Here is a 17988-nt window from a genome sequence, read left to right as displayed (position 1 = left end):
GTTAAATTTGCCCGTCCAGACACCTCCAGCTATTCTTTCATTGGTTCTCGCTATTCCTGTTCATCTTCCGCAGAAATTGCAAACTGGGCCAAACAGGAGGTTAAAGGGACTGACTCTCCAAGTCGGGAGAGTGTTAGTAAAGCGTCTGGAATGTTGCACCCGAGTACCAGGGGAGGAAAACTGAGACATATTTGAACACGTCTCCCGTTCACATGGTTGATCATACTCTGGGTTCCACATGCATGTTTTAGCTGAAGGAAGAATACCTTAAACCTGGAGAGTTGAGACCCGTGTAATGGGTACCATGCAATATGACTTCAAAGGGTCTTCATTTGCTCACCGAACCTCTCCAATCCTATCACTGCTGCGTTTATGCCCCTGTACACACGCTTGATTCTCTTTTGGAGACATAGCAATCCATAGGTTTTAAGATACTTACTTGTCAGGTACATTCTTAGGCGTTTAATATGGGGTTTTGAGTCCATTTCGTTGAGCAAGGAGTAGCTCTTGTCTATTCCATATTTGGCTTAAGGAACTTTATCTGTGCTCATTTCAATCTCTGGTTTTATGCAGCACCCCAACTCACCTTTCCCCTTAAGCAAGCATAAGTTGGTTTTCTAAATTTGAGACCCTGTTCTGTTTTGGAATGCAGTTCCTGTGTAGCCAAGTTTACATTCCGTGTATTAGTGATATCTTATGATGTTTCTTTTTCTGTGTGACTTATTTCAGTTAGAATCATCATACCTGAATCCACTCATTGTGCTGCTAAGGGCCTGATGACACAGATTTCATTGCTGAGTGATATTGCTTTGTAAGTAAATACCACAACTTCTTTATCCATTTTTCACTTTCTGCGATGTTGAACTTGTACTGTAAACGAGGTTCTTGTAAACAGAGCCGTTCCAAACTTTGGGGTGGCTGTGTCTTTTTCATTTTAATTTCCCTAAGCTATAGGACCATAAGTGGAAGTGCCCTAGGTTCTGTTGCTTTGTTTTTTAGTTGTTTCAGGAAACACCATACACTTCTCCCAAGTGGTTCTTGGCAATTTACATCCCGCCCATCAGCATAACAAGGCTCCCAGTTCTCCATGGCCTGTCCTGCCTTTCTGGATTTTACACTTTTTTCAGATGGCCCTTTTGACCGGGGGGAAGTGAGACTTCATTGTAGTGCAGATTTCCTTTGCAAGCTTGCTTGGTTGGCCAAAAAGGGCGTATGCGTTTTTTCCTGAATATATTCAGGAAAAAACGCATACGCTCTTTTTGGCCAAGAGCATCATTGTGGACGTTCTGCCTCTTTTCCTATGCTTTCAATGCAATTCCAGTCTACCTCCTGAAATCGGTTTCCTGCAATTCTGCCCCGCTTTCAAGTCCTCTTGGCAGCCTTACTTCAGTCTATTTTTGGACGATAGCTGTCATTTATAACTCTGCAGGTTTGTGAATTACAGTGCCCCTGAGTTCCTTTCTTCAACTCGCTTTCTTGTGACCTGGCCGCAACACCGCAGGATGGCTTCAGGCCCTAATCTGGTTTCGGCACGGCATGCTGAGCCTTTGGTTAATTCCTCTTCCTGGTGGGAAATGAGAGTTGAATTTGCCCGTCCAGACACCTCCAGCTAGCCTCTCATTGGTTCTCGCTATTCCTGTTCATCTTCCGCAGGAATTGCAAACTGGGCCAAACAGGAGGTTAAAGGGACTGACTCTCCAAGTCGGGAGAGTGTTAGTAAAGCGTCTGGAATGTTGCACCCAAGTACCAGGGGAGGAAAACTGAGACATATTTGAACACGTCTCCCGTTCACATGGTTGATCATACTCTGGGTTCCACATGCATGTTTTAGCTGAAGGAAGAATACCTTAAACCTGGAGAGTTGAGACCCGTGAAATGGGTACCATGCAATATGACTTCAAAGGGTCTTCATTTGCTCACCGAACCTCCCCAATCCTATCACTGCTGCATTTATGCCCCTGTACACAAGCTTGATTCTCTTTTGGAGACATAGCAATCCACAGGTTTTAAGATACTTACTAGTCAGGTACATTCTTAGGCGTTTAATATGGGGTTTTGAGTCCATTTCGTTGAGCAAGGAGTAGCTCTTGTCTATTCCATATTTGGCTTAAGGAACTTTATCTGTGCTCATTTCAATCTCTGGTTTTATGCAGCACCCCAACTCACCTTTCCCCTTAAGCAAGCATAAGTTGGTTTTCTAAATTTGAGACCCTGTTCTGTTTTGGAATGCAGTTCCTGTGTAGCCAAGTTTACATTCCGTGTATTAGTGATATCTTATGATGTTTCTTTTTCTGTGTGACTTATTTCAGTTAGAATCATCATACCTGAATCCACTCATTGTGCTGCTAAGGGCCTGATGACACAGATTTCATTGCTGAGTGATATTGCTTTGTAAGTAAATACCACAACTTCTTTATCCATTTTTCACTTTCTGCGATGTTGAACTTGTACTGTAAACGAGGTTCTTGTAAACAGAGCCGTTCCAAACTTTGGGGTGGCTGTGTCTTTTTCATTTTAATTTCCCTAAGCTATAGGACCATAAGTGGAAGTGCCCTAGGTTCTGTTGCTTTGTTTTTTAGATGTTTCAGGAAACACCATACACTTCTCCCGAGTGGTTGTTGGCAAATTACATCCCGCCCATCAGCATAACAAGGCTCCCAGTTCTCCATGGCCTGTCCTGCCTTTCTGGATTTTACACTTTTTTCAGATGGCCCTTTTGACCGGGGGGAAGTGAGACTTCATTGTAGTGCAGATTTCCTTTGCAAGCTTGCTTGGTTGGCCAAAAAGGGCGTATGCGTTTTTTCCTGAATATATTCAGGAAAAAACGCATACGCCCTTTTTGGCCAAGTGCATCATTGTGGACGTTCTGCCTCTTTTCCTATGCTTTCAATGCAATTCCAGTCTACCTCCTGAAATCGGTTTCCTGCAATTCTGCCCCGCTTTCAAGTCCTCTTGGCAGCCTTACTTCAGTCTATTTTTGGACGATAGCTGTCATTTATAACTCTGCAGGTTTGTGAATTACAGTGCCCCTGAGCTCCTTTCTTCAACTCGCTTTCTTGTGACCTGGCCGCAACACCGCAGGATGGCTTCAGGCCCTAATCTGGTTCCGGCACGGCACGCTGAGCCTTTGGTTAATTCCTCTTCCTGGTGGGAAATGAGAGTTAAATTTGCCCGTCCAGACACCTCCAGGTAGTCTCTCATTGGTTCTCGCTATTCCTGTTCATCTTCCGCAGAAATTGCAAACTGGGCCAAACAGGAGGTTAAAGGGACTGACTCTCCAAGTGGGGAGAGTGTTAGTAAAGCGTCTGGAATGTTGCACCCGAGTACCAGGGGAGGAAAACTGAGACATATTTGAACACGTCTCCCGTTCACATGGTTGATCATACTCTGGGTTCCACATGCATGTTTTAGCTGAAGGAAGAATACCTTAAACCTGGAGAGTTAAGACCCGTTTAATGGGTACCATGCAATATGACTTAAAAGGGTCTTCATTTGCTCACCGAACCTCTCCAATCCTATCACTGCTGCGTTTATGCCCCTGTACACATGCTTGATTCTCTTTCGGAGACATAGCAATCCATAGGTTTTAAGATACTTACTAGTCAGGTACATTCTTAGGCGTTTAATATGGGGTTTTGAGTCCATTTCGTTGAGCAAGGAGTAGCTCTTGTCTATTCCATATTTGGCTTAAGGAACTTTATCTGTGCTCATTTCAATCTCTGGTTTTATGCAACACCCCAACTCACCTTTCCCCTTAAGCAAGCATAAGTTGGTTTTCTAAATTTGAGACCCTGTTCTGTTTTGGAATGCAGTTCCTGTGTAGCCAAGTTTACATTCCGTGTATTAGTGATATCTTATGATGTTTCTTTTTCTGTGTGACTTATTTCAGTTAGAATCATCATACCTGAATCCACTCATTATGCTGCTACGGGCCTGATGACATAGATTTCATTGCTGAGTGATACTGCATTGTACGTAAGTACCACAAGTTCTTTATCCATTTTTCACTTTCTGTGATATTGAACTTGTACGGTAAACGAGGTTCTTGTAAACGGAGGTGTCCCAAACTTTGGGGTGGCTGTGTCTTTTTGATTTTAATTTCCCTAAGCTATAGGACCATAAGTGGAAGTGCCCTAGGCTCTGATGCTTTGTTTTTTAGATGTTTCAGGAAACACCATACACTTCTCCTGAGTGTCTGTTGGCAATTTACATCCCGCCCATCAGCATAACAAGGCTCCCAGTTCTCCATGGCCTGTCCTGCCTTTCTGGAGTTTACACTTTTTTCAGATGACCCTTTTGACCGGGGAGAAGTGAGACTTCATTGTAGTGCAGATTTCCTTTGCAAGTTTGCTTGGTTGGCCAAAAAGGGCGTATGCGTTTTTTCCTGAATATATTCAGGAAAAAACGCATACGCCCTTTTTGGCCAAGTGCATCATTGTGGACGTTCTGCCTCTTTTCCTATGCCTTCAATGCAATTCCAGTCTACCTCCTGAAATCGGTTTCCTGCAATTCTGCCCCGCTTTCAAGTCCTCTTGGCAGCCTTACTTCAGTCTATTTTTGGACGATAGCTGTCATTTATAACTCTGCAGGTTTGTGAATTACAGTGCCCCTGAGCTCCTTTCTTCAACTCGCTTTCTTGTGACCTGGCCGCAACACCGCAGGATGTCTACAGGCCCTAATCTGGTTCCGGCACGGCACGCTGAGCCTTTGCTTAATTCCTCTTCCTGGTGGGAAATGAGAGTTAAATTTGCCCATCCAGACACCTCCAGCTAGTCTCTCATTGGTTCTCGCTATTCCTGTTCATCTTCCACAGAAATTGCAAACTGGGCCAAACAGGAGGTTAAAGGGACTGACTCTCCAAGTGGGGAGAGTGTTAGTAATGCGTCTGGAATGTTGAACCCGAGTACCAGGGTACGAAAACTGAGACATATTTGAACACGTCTCCCGATCACATGGTTGATCATAATCTAGGTTCCACATGCATGTTTTAGCTGAAGGAACAATACCTTAAACCTGGAGAGTTGAGACCCGTGGAATGGGTACCATGCAATATGACTTCAAAGGGTCTTCATTTGCTCACGAACCCCTCCAATCCTATCACTGCTGCATTTATGCCGCTGTACACATGCTTGATTCTCTTTCGGAGATATAGCAATCCATAGGTTTTAAGATAGTTACTAGTCAGGTACATTCTTAGGCGTTTAATATGCGGTGTTGAGTCCATTTCGTTGAGCAAGGAGTAGCTCTTGTCTATTCCATATTTGGCTTAAGTAACTTTATCTGTGCTCATTTCAATCTCTGGTTTTATGCAGCACCCCAACTCACCTTTCCCCTTAAGCAAGCATAAGTTGGTTTTCTAAATTTGAGACCCTGTTCTGTTCTGTAATTCAGTTCCTGTGTAGCCAAGTTTACATTCCGTGTATTACTGATATCTTATGATGTTTCTTTTTCTGTGTGACTTATTTCAGTTAGAATCATCATACCTGAATCCACTCATTGTGCTGCTAAGGGCCTGATGACACAGATTTCATTGCTGAGTGATATTGCTTTGTAAGTAAATACCACAACATCTTTATCCATTTTTCACTTTCTTCGATGTTGAACTTGTACTGTAAACGAGGTTCTTGTAAACAGAGCCGTTCCAAACTTTGGGGTGGCTGTGTCTTTTTGATTTTAATTTCCCTAAGCTATAGGACCATAAGTGGAAGTGCCCTAGGTTCTGTTGCTTTGTTTTTTAGATGTTTCAGGAAACACCATACACTTCTCCCAAGTGGTTGTTGGCAATTTACATCCCGCCCATCAGCATAACAAGGCTCCCAGTTCTCCATGGCCTGTCCTGCCTTTCTGGATTTTACACTTTTTTCAGATGGCCCTTTTGACCGGGGGGAAGTGAGACTTCATTGTAGTGCAGATTTCCTTTGCAAGCTTGCTTGGTTGGCCAAAAAGGGCGTATGCGTTTTTTCCTGAATATATTCAGGAAAAAACGCATACGCCCTTTTTGGCCAAGTGCATCATTGTGGACGTTCTGCCTCTTTTCCTATGCTTTCAATGCAATTCCAGTCTACCTCCTGAAATCGGTTTCCTGCAATTCTGCCCCGCTTTCAAGCCCTCTTGGCAGCCTTACTTCAGTCTATTTTTGGACGATAGCTGTCATTTATAACTCTGCAGGTTTGTGAATTACAGTGCCCCTGAGCTCCTTTCTTCAACTCGCTTTCTTGTGACCTGGCCGCAACACCGCTGGATGTCTTCAGGCCCTAATCTGGTTCTGGCACGGCACGCTGAGCCTTTGGTTAATTCCTCTTCCTGGTGGGAAATGAGAGTTATATTTGCCCATCCAGACACCTCCAGCTAGTCTTTCATTGGTTCTCGCTATTCCTGTTCATCTCCCACAGAAATTGCAAACTGGGCCAAACAGGAAGTTAAAGGGACTGACTCTCCAAGTGGGGAGAGTGTTAGTAAAGCGTCTGGAATGTTGCACCCGAGTACCAGGGTACGAAAACTGAGACATATTTGAACACGTCTCCCGATCACATGGTTGATCATACTCTAGGTTCCACATGCATGTTTTAGATGAAGGAAGAATACTTTAAACCTGGGTAGTTGAAACCCGTGGAATGGGTACCATGCAATATGACTTCAAAGGGTCTTCATTTGCTCACGAACCTCTCCAATCCTATCACTGCTGTGTTTATGCCCCTGTACACATGCTTGATTCTCTTTCGGAGACATAGCAATCCATAGGTTTTAAGATACTTACTAGTCAGGTGCATTCTTAGGCGTTTAATATGGGGTTTGTGTCCATTTCGTTGAGCAAGGAGTAGCTCTTGTGTATTCCATATTTGGCTTAAGGAACTTTATCTGTGCTCATTTCAATCTCTGGTTTTATGCAGCACCCCAACTCACCTTTCCCCTTAAGCAAGCATAAGTTGGTTTTCTAAATTTGAGACCCTGTTCTGTTTTGGAATGCAGTTCCTGTGTAGCCAAGTTTACATTCCGTGTATTAGTGATATCTTATGATGTTTCTTTTTCTGTGTGACTTATTTCAGTTAGAATCATCATACCTGAATCCACTCATTGTGCTGCTAAGGGCCTGATGACACAGATTTCATTGCTGAGTGATATTGCTTTGTAAGTAAATACCACAACTTTTTTATCCATTTTTCACTTTCTGCGATGTTGAACTTGTACTGTAAACGAGGTTCTTGTAAACAGAGCCGTTCCAAACTTTGGGGTGGCTGTGTCTTTTTCATTTTAATTTCCCTAAGCTATAGGACCATAAGTGGAAGTGTCCTAGGCTCTGATGCTTTGTTTTTTAGATATTTCAGGAAACACCATACACTTCTCCTGAGTGTCTGTTGGCAATTTACATCCCGCCCATCAGCATAACAAGGCTCCCAGTTCTCCATGGCCTGTCCTGCCTTTCTGGAGTTTACACTTTTTTCAGATGGCCCTTTTGACCGGGGAGAAGTGAAACTTCATTGTAGTGCAGATTTCCTTTGCAAGTTTGCTTGGTTGGCCAAAAAGGGCGTATGCGTTTTTTCCTGAATATATTCAGGAAAAAACACATACGCCCTTTTTGGCCAAGTGCATCATTGTGGACGTTCTGCCTCTTTTCCTATGCCTTTAATGCAATTCCAGTCTACCTCCTGAAATCGGTTTCCTGCAATTCTGCCCCGCTTTCAAGTCCTCTTGGCAGCCTTACTTCAGTCTATTTTTGGACGATAGCTGTCAATTATAACTCTGCAGGTTTGTGAATTACAGTGCCCCTGAGCTCCTTTCTTCAACTCGCTTTCTTGTGAGCTGGCCGCAACACCGCAGGATGTCTACAGGCCCTAATCTGGTTCCGGCATGGCACGCTGAGCCTTTGGTTAATTCCTCTTCCTGGTGGGAAATGAGAGTTAAATTTGCCCATCCAGACACCTCCAGCTAGTCTCTCATTGGTTCTCGCTATTCCTGTTCATCTTCCACAGAAATTGCAAACTGGGCCAAACAGGAGGTTAAAGGGACTGACTCTCCAAGTGGGGAGAGTGTTAGTAAAGCGTCTGGAATGTTGCACCCGAGTACCAGGGTACGAAAACTGAGACATATTTGAACACGTCTCCCGATCACATGGTTGATCATAATCTAGGTTCCACATGCATGTTTTAGCTGAAGGAACAATACCTTAAACTTGGAGAGTTGAGACCCGTGGAATGGGTACCATGCAATATGACTTCAAAGGGTCTTCATTTGCTCACGAACCCCTCCAATCCTATCACTGCTGCATTTATGCCCATGTACACATGCTTGATTCTCTTTCGGAGACATAGCAATCCATAGGTTTTAAGATACTTACTAGTCAGGTACATTCTTAGGCGTTTAATATGCGGTGTTGAGTCCATTTCGTTGCGCAAGGAGTAGCTCTTGTCTATTCCATATTTGGCTTAAGGAACTTTATCTGTGCTCATTTCAATCTCTGGTTTTATGCAGCACCCCAACTCACCTTTCCCCTTAAGCAAGCATAAGTTGGTTTTCTAAATTTGAGACCCTGTTCTGTTTTGGAATGCAGTTCCTGTGTAGCCAAGTTTACATTCCGTGTATTAGTGATATCTTATGATGTTTCTTTTTCTGTGTGACTTATTTCAGTTAGAATCATCATACCTGAATCCACTCATTGTGCTGCTAAGGGCCTGATGACACAGATTTCATTGCTGAGTGATATTGCTTTGTAAGTAAATACCACAACTTCTTTATCCATTTTTCACTTTCTGCGATGTTGAACTTGTACTGTAAACGAGGTTCTTGTAAACAGAGCCGTTCCAAACTTTAGGGTGGCTGTGTCTTTTTCATTTTAATTTCCCTAAGCTATAGGACCATAAGTGGAAGTGCCCTAGGTTCTGTTGCTTTGTTTTTTAGTTGTTTCAGGAAACACCATACACTTCTCCCAAGTGGTTCTTGGCAATTTACATCCCGCCCATCAGCATAACAAGGCTCCCAGTTCTCCATGGCCTGTCCTGCCTTTCTGGATTTTACACTTTTTTCAGATGGCCCTTTTGACCGGGGGGAAGTGAGACTTCATTGTAGTGCAGATTTCCTTTGCAAGCTTGCTTGGTTGGCCAAAAAGGGCGTATGCGTTTTTTCCTGAATATATTCAGGAAAAAACGCATACGCCCTTTTTGGCCAAGTGCATCATTGTGGACGTTCTGCCTCTTTTCCTATGCTTTCAATGCAATTCCAGTCTACCTCCTGAAATCGGTTTCCTGCAATTCTGCCCCGCTTTCAAGTCCTCTTGGCAGCCTTACTTCAGTCTATTTTTGGACGATAGCTGTCATTTATAACTCTGCAGGTTTGTGAATTACAGTGCCCCTGAGCTCCTTTCTTCAACTCGCTTTCTTGTGACCTGGCCGCAACTCCGCAGGATGGCTTCAGGCCCTAATCTGGTTCCGGCCCGGCATGCTGAGCCTTTGGTTAATTCCTCTTCCTGGTGGGAAATGAGAGTTGAATTTGCCCGTCCAGACACCTCCAGCTAGCCTCTCATTGGTTCTCGCTATTCCTGTTCATCTTCCGCAGAAATTGCAAACTGGGCCAAACAGGAGGTTAAAGGGACTGACTCTCCAAGTCGGGAGAGTGTTAGTAAAGCATCTGGAATGTTGCACCCGAGTACCAGGGGAGGAAAACTGAGACATATTTGAACACGTCTCCAGATCACATGGTTGATCATACTCTGGGTTACACATGCATGTTTTAGCTGAAGGAAGAATACCTAAAATCTGGGTAGTTGAAACCCGTGGAATGGGTACCATGCAGTATGACTTCAAAGGGTCTTCATTTGCTCACTGAACCTCTCCAATCCTATCACTGCTGTGTTTATGCCCCTGTACACATGCTTGATTCTCTTTCGGAGACATAGCAATCTATAGGTTTTAAGATACTTACTAGTCAGGTACATTCTTAGGCGTTTAATATGCGGTGTTGAGTCCATTTCGTTGAGCAAGGAGTAGCTCTTGTGTATTCCATATTTGGCTTAAGGAACTTTATCTGTGCTCATTTCAGTCTCTGGTTTTATGCAGCACCCCAACTCACCTTTACCCTTAAGCAAGCATAAGTTGGTTTTCTAAATTTGAGACCCTGTTCTGTTCTGTAATTCAGTTCCTGTGTAGCCAAGTTTCCATTCCGTGTATTACTGATATCTTATGATGTTTCTTTTTCTGTGTGACTTATTTCAGTTAGAATCATCATACCTGAATCCACTCATTGTGCTGCTAAGGGCCTGATGACACAGATTTCATTGCTGAGTGATATTGCTTTGTAAGTAAATACCACAACTTCTTTATCCATTTTTCACTTTCTGCGATGTTGAACTTGTACTGTAAACGAGGTTCTTGTAAACAGAGCCGTTCCAAACTTTGGGGTGGCTGTGTCTTTTTCATTTTAATTTCCCTAAGCTATAGGACCATAAGTGGAAGTGCCCTAGGCTCTGATGCTTTGTTTTTTAGATATTTCAGGAAACACCATACACTTCTCCTGAGCGTCTGTGGGCAATTTACATCCCGCCCATCAGCATAACAAGGCTCCCAGTTCTCCATGGCCTGTCCTGCCTTTCTGGAGTTTACACTTTTTTCAGATGGCCCTTTTGACCGGGGAGAAGTGAAACTTCATTGTAGTGCAGATTTCCTTTGCAAGTTTGCTTGGTTGGCCAAAAAGGGCATATGCGTTTTTTCCTGAATATATTCAGGAAAAAACGCATACGCCCTTTTTGGCCAAGTGCATCATTGTGGACGTTCTGCCTCTTTTCCTATGCCTTTAATGCAATTCCAGTCTACCTCCTGAAATCGGTTTCCTGCAATTCTGCCCCGCTTTCAAGTCCTCTTGGCAGCCTTACTTCAGTCTATTTTTGGACGATAGCTGTCAATTATAACTCTGCAGGTTTGTGAATTACAGTGCCCCTGAGCTCCTTTCTTCAACTCGCTTTCTTGTGAGCTGGCCGCAACACCGCAGGATGTCTACAGGCCCTAATCTGGTTCCGGCATGGCACGCTGAGCCTTTGGTTAATTCCTCTTCCTGGTGGGAAATGAGAGTTAAATTTGCCCATCCAGACACCTCCAGCTAGTCTCTCATTGGTTCTCGCTATTCCTGTTCATCTTCCACAGAAATTGCAAACTGGGCCAAACAGGAGGTTAAAGGGACTGACTCTCCAAGTGGGGAGAGTGTTAGTAAAGCGTCTGGAATGTTGAACCCGAGTACCAGGGTACGAAAACTGAGACATATTTGAACACGTCTCCCGATCACATGGTTGATCATAATCTAGGTTCCACATGCATGTTTTAGCTGAAGGAACAATACCTTAAACTTGGAGAGTTGAGACCCGTGGAATGGGTACCATGCAATATGACTTCAAAGTATCTTCATTTGCTCACAAACCCCTCCAATCCTATCACTGCTGCATTTATGCCCATGTACACATGCTTGATTCTCTTTCGGAGACATAGCAATCCATAGGTTTTAAGATACTTACTAGTCAGGTACATTCTTAGGCGTTTAATATGCGGTGTTGAGTCCATTTCGTTGCGCAAGGAGTAGCTCTTGTCTATTCCATATATGGCTTAAGGAACTTTATCTGTGCTCATTTCAATCTCTGGTTTTATGCAGCACCCCAACTCACCTTTCCCCTTAAGCAAGCATAAGTTGGTTTTCTAAATTTGAGACCCTGTTCTGTTTTGGAATGCAGTTCCTGTGTAGCCAAGTTTACATTCCGTGTATTAGTGATATCTTATGATGTTTCTTTTTCTGTGTGACTTATTTCAGTTAGAATCATCATACCTGAATCCACTCATTGTGCTGCTAAGGGCCTGATGACACAGATTTCATTGCTGAGTGATATTGCTTTGTAAGTAAATACCACAACTTCTTTATCCATTTTTCACTTTCTGCGATGTTGAACTTGTACTGTAAACGAGGTTCTTGTAAACAGAGCCGTTCCAAACTTTAGGGTGGCTGTGTCTTTTTCATTTTAATTTCCCTAAGCTATAGGACCATAAGTGGAAGTGCCCTAGGTTCTGTTGCTTTGTTTTTTAGATGTTTCAGGAAACACCATACACTTCTCCCGAGTGGTTGTTGGCAAATTACATCCCGCCCATCAGCATAACAAGGCTCCCAGTTCTCCATGGCCTGTCCTGCCTTTCTGGATTTTACACTTTTTTCAGATGGCCCTTTTGACCGGGGGGAAGTGAGACTTCATTGTAGTGCAGATTTCCTTTGCAAGCTTGCTTGGTTGGCCAAAAAGGGCGTATGCGTTTTTTCCTGAATATATTCAGGAAAAAACGCATACGCCCTTTTTGGCCAAGTGCATCATTGTGGACGTTCTGCCTCTTTTCCTATGCTTTCAATGCAATTCCAGTCTACCTCCTGAAATCGGTTTCCTGCAATTCTGCCCCACTTTCAAGTCCTCTTGGCAGCCTTACTTCAGTCTATTTTTGGACGATAGCTGTCATTTATAACTCTGCAGGTTTGTGAATTACAGTGCCCCTGAGCTCCTTTCTTCAACTCGCTTTCTTGTGACCTGGCCGCAACACCGCAGGATGGCTTCAGGCCCTAATCTGGTTCCGGCCCGGCATGCTGAGCCTTTGGTTAATTCCTCTTCCTGGTGGGAAATGAGAGTTGAATTTGCCCGTCCAGACACCTCCAGCTAGCCTCTCATTGGTTCTCGCTATTCCTGTTCATCTTCCGCAGAAATTGCAAACTGGGCCAAACAGGAGGTTAAAGGGACTGACTCTCCAAGTCGGGAGAGTGTTAGTAAAGCGTCTGGAATGTTGCACCCGAGTACCAGGGGAAGAAAACTGAGACATATTTGAACACGTCTCCCGTTCACATGGTTGATCATACTTGGGTTCCACATGCATGTTTTAGCTGAAGGAAGAATACCTAAAACCTGGGTAGTTGAAACCCGTGGAATGGGTACCATGCAATATGACTTCAAAGGGTCTTCATTTGCTCACGAACCTCTCCAATCCTATCACTGCTGCGTTTATGCCCCTGTACACATGCTTGATTCTCTTTCGGAGACATAGCAATCCATAGGTTTTAAGATACTTACTAGTCAGGTACATTCTTAGGCGTTTAATATGCGGTGTTGAGTCCATTTCGTTGAGCAAGGAGTAGCTCTTGTGTATTCCATATTTGGCTTAAGGAACTTTATCTGTGCTCATTTCAATCTCTGGTTTTATGCAGCACCCCAACTCACCTTTCCCCTTAAGCAAGCATAAGTTGGTTTTCTAAATTTGAGACCCTGTTCTGTTCTGTAATTCAGTTCCTGTGTAGCCAAGTTTCCATTCCGTGTATTACTGATATCTTATGATGTTTCTTTTTCTGTGTGACTTATTTCAGTTAGAATCATCATACCTGAATCCACTCATTGTGCTGCTAAGGGCCTGATGACACAGATTTCATTGCTGAGTGATATTGCTTTGTAAGTAAATACCACAACTTCTTTATCCATTTTTCACTTTCTGCGATGTTGAACTTGTACTGTAAACGAGGTTCTTGTAAACAGAGCCATTCCAAACTTTGGGGTGGCTGTGTCTTTTTGATTTTAAATTCCCTAAGCTATAGGACCATAAGTGGAAGTGCCCTAGGCTCTGTTGCTTTGTTTTTTAGATGTTTCAGGAAACACCATACACTTCTCCCGAGTGGTTGTTTGCAATTTACATCCCGCCCATCAGCATAACAAGGCTCCCAGTTCTCCATGGCCTGTCCTGCCTTTCTGGATTTTACACTTTTTTCAGATGGCCCTTTTGACCGGGGGGAAGTGAGACTTAATTGTAGTGCAGATTTCCTTTGTAAGCTTGCTTGGTTGGCCAAAAAGGGCGTATGCGTTTTTTCCTGAATATATTCAGGAAAAAACGCATACGCCCTTTTTGGCCAAGTGCATCATTGTGGACGTTCGGCCTCTTTTCCTATGCTTTCAATGCAATTCCAGTCTACCTCCTGAAATCGGTTTCCTGCAATTCTGCCCCGCTTTCAAGTCCTCTTGGCAGCCTTACTTCAGTCTATTTTTGGACGATAGCTGTCATTTATAACTCTGCAGGTTTGTGAATTACAGTGCCCCTGAGCTCCTTTCTTCAACTCGCTTTCTTGTGACCTGGCCGCAACACCGCAGGATGTCTTCAGGCCCTAATCTGGTTCTGGCACGGCATGCTGAGCCTTTGGTTATTTCCTCTTCCTGGTGGGAAATGAGAGTTAAATTTGCCCGTCCAGACACCTCCAGCTAGCCTCTCATTGGTTCTCGCTATTCCTGTTCATCTTCCGCAGAAATTGCAAACTGGGCCAAACAGGAGGTTAAAGGGACTGACTCTCCAAGTCGGGAGAGTGTTAGTAAAGCGTCTGGAATGTTGCACCCGAGTACCAGGGGAAGAAAACTGAGACATATTTGAACACGTCTCCCGATCACATGGTTGATCATACTTGGGTTCCACATGCATGTTTTAACTGAAGGAAGAATACCTAAAACCTGGGTAGTTGAAACCCGTGGAATGGGTACCATGCAATATGACTTCAAAGGGTCTTCATTTGCTCACCGAACCTCTCCAATCCTATCACTGCTGCGTTTATGCCCCTGTACACATGCTTGATTCTCTTTCGGAGACATAGCAATCCATAGGTTTTAAGATACTTACTAGTCAGGTACATTCTTAGGCGTTTAATATGCGGTGTTGAGTCCATTTCGTTGAGCAAGGAGTAGCTCTTGTCTATTCCATATTTGGCTTAAGGAACTTTATCTGTGCTCATTTCAATCTCTGGTTTTATGCAGCACCCCAACTCACCTTTCCCCTTAAGCAAGCATAAGTTGGTTTTCTAAATTTGAGACCCTGTTCTGTTCTGTAATTCAGTTCCTGTGTAGCCAAGTTTCCATTCCGTGTATTACTGATATCTTATGATGTTTCTTTTTCTGTGTGACTTATTTCAGTTAGAATCATCATACCTGAATCCACTCATTGTGCTGCTAAGGGCCTGATGACACAGATTTCATTGCTGAGTGATATTGCTTTGTAAGTAAATACCACAACTTCTTTATCCATTTTTCACTTTCTGCGATGTTGAACTTGTACTGTAAACGAGGTTCTTGTAAACAGAGCCATTCCAAACTTTGGGGTGGCTGTGTCTTTTTGATTTTAAATTCCCTAAGCTATAGGACCATAAGTGGAAGTGCCCTAGGCTCTGTTGCTTTGTTTTTTAGATGTTTCAGGAAACACCATACACTTCTCCCGAGTGGTTGTTTGCAATTTACATCCCGCCCATCAGCATAACAAGGCTCCCAGTTCTCCATGGCCTGTCCTGCCTTTCTGGATTTTACACTTTTTTCAGATGGCCCTTTTGACCGGGGGGAAGTGAGACTTCATTGTAGTGCAGATTTCCTTTGTAAGCTTGCTTGGTTGGCCAAAAAGGGCGTATGCGTTTTTTCCTGAATATATTCAGGAAAAAACGCATACGCCCTTTTTGGCCAAGTGCATCATTGTGGACGTTCGGCCTCTTTTCCTATGCTTTCAATGCAATTCCAGTCTACCTCCTGAAATCGGTTTCCTGCAATTCTGCCCCGCTTTCAAGTCCTCTTGGCAGCCTTACTTCAGTCTATTTTTGGACGATAGCTGTCATTTATAACTCTGCAGGTTTGTGAATTACAGTGCCCCTGAGCTCCTTTCTTCAACTCGCTTTCTTGTGACCTGGCCGCAACACCGCAGGATGTCTTCAGGCCCTAATCTGGTTCTGGCACGGCATGCTGAGCCTTTGGTTATTTCCTCTTCCTGGTGGGAAATGAGAGTTAAATTTGCCCGTCCAGACACCTCCAGCTAGCCTCTCATTGGTTCTCGCTATTCCTGTTCATCTTCCGCAGAAATTGCAAACTGGGCCAAACAGGAGGTTAAAGGGACTGACTCTCCAAGTCGGGAGAGTGTTAGTAAAGCGTCTGGAATGTTGCACCCGAGTACCAGGGGAAGAAAACTGAGACATATTTGAACACGTCTCCCGATCACATGGTTGATCATACTTGGGTTCCACATGCATGTTTTAGCTGAAGGAAGAATACCTAAAACCTGGGTAGTTGAAACCCGTGGAATGGGTACCATGCAATATGACTTCAAAGGGTCTTCATTTGCTCACCGAACCTCTCCAATCCTATCACTGCTGCGTTTATGCCCCTGTACACATGCTTGATTCTCTTTCGGAGACATAGCAATCCATAGGTTTTAAGATACTTACTAGTCAGGTACATTCTTAGGCGTTTAATATGCGGTGTTGAGTCCATTTCGTTGAGCAAGGAGTAGCTCTTGTCTATTCCATATTTGGCTTAAGGAACTTTATCTGTGCTCATTTCAATCTCTGGTTTTATGCAGCACCCCAACTCACCTTTCCCCTTAAGCAAGCATAAGTTGGTTTTCTAAATTTGAGACCCTGTTCTGTTCTGTAATTCAGTTCCTGTGTAGCCAAGTTTACATTCCGTGTATTACTGATATCTTATGATGTTTCTTTTTCTGTGTGACTTATTTCAGTTAGAATCATCATACCTGAATCCACTCATTGTGCTGCTAAGGGCCTGATGACACAGATTTCATTGCTGAGTGATATTGCTTTGTAAGTAAATACCACAACTTCTTTATCCATTTTTCACTTTCTGCGATGTTGAACTTGTACTGTAAACGAGGTTCTTGTAAACAGAGCCATTCCAAACTTTGGGGTGGCTGTGTCTTTTTGATTTTAAATTCCCTAAGCTATAGGACCATAAGTGGAAGTGCCCTAGGCTCTGTTGCTTTGTTTTTTAGATGTTTCAGGAAACACCATACACTTCTCCCGAGTGGTTGTTTGCAATTTACATCCCGCCCATCAGCATAACAAGGCTCCCAGTTCTCCATGGCCTGTCCTGCCTTTCTGGATTTTACACTTTTTTCAGATGGCCCTTTTGACCAGGGGGAAGTGAGACTTCATTGTAGTGCAGATTTCCTTTGTAAGCTTGCTTGGTTGGCCAAAAAGGGCGTATGCGTTTTTTCCTGAATATATTCAGGAAAAAACGCATACGCCCTTTTTGGCCAAGTGCATCATTGTGGACGTTCGGCCTCTTTTCCTATGCTTTCAATGCAATTCCAGTCTACCTCCTGAAATCGGTTTCCTGCAATTCTGCCCCGCTTTCAAGTCCTCTTGGCAGCCTTACTTCAGTCTATTTTTGGACGATAGCTGTCATTTATAACTCTGCAGGTTTGTGAATTACAGTGCCCCTGAGCTCCTTTCTTCAACTCGCTTTCTTGTGACCTGGCCGCAACACCGCAGGATGGCTTCAGGCCCTAATCTGGTTCCGGCCCGGCATGCTGAGCCTTTGGTTAATTCCTCTTCCTGGTGGGAAATGAGAGTTGAATTTGCCCGTCCAGACACCTCCAGCTAGCCTCTCATTGGTTCTCGCTATTCCTGTTCATCTTCCGCAGAAATTGCAAACTGGGCCAAACAGGAGGTTAAAGGGACTGACTCTCCAAGTCGGGAGAGTGTTAGTAAAGCGTCTGGAATGTTGCACCCGAGTACCAGGGGAAGAAAACTGAGACATATTTGAACACGTCTCCCGTTCACATGGTTGATCATACTTGGGTTCCACATGCATGTTTTAGCTGAAGGAAGAATACCTAAAACCTGGGTAGTTGAAACCCGTGGAATGGGTACCATGCAATATGACTTCAAAGGGTCTTCATTTGCTCACGAACCTCTCCAATCCTATCACTGCTGCGTTTATGCCCCTGTACACATGCTTGATTCTCTTTCGGAGACATAGCAATCCATAGGTTTTAAGATACTTACTAGTCAGGTACATTCTTAGGCGTTTAATATGCGGTGTTGAGTCCATTTCGTTGAGCAAGAAGTAGCTCTTGTCTATTCCATATTTGGCTTAAGGAACTTTATCTGTGCTCATTTCAATCTCTGGTTTTATGCAGCACCCCAACTCACCTTTCCCCTTAAGCAAGCATAAGTTGGTTTTCG

The 17988-nt window shown here is 43.7% G+C and overlaps 1 long non-coding RNA gene across 5 annotated transcripts in view; it reads left to right on the top strand.

The window, feature by feature from the left end:
* LOC307181351 overlaps positions 1-17988 on the top strand; it is a 339010-nt gene that overhangs the window by 110266 nt on the left and 210756 nt on the right. The gene's annotated exons all lie outside the window — the stretch shown is intronic.

The sequence above is a fragment of the Stenella coeruleoalba genome (genome assembly GCF_951394435.1).
Source record: "Stenella coeruleoalba genome assembly, contig: scaffold_237, whole genome shotgun sequence".
Classification (NCBI taxonomy): Eukaryota; Metazoa; Chordata; class Mammalia; order Artiodactyla; family Delphinidae; genus Stenella; species Stenella coeruleoalba.
This window is presented reverse-complemented; position numbering and strand designations above follow the sequence as displayed.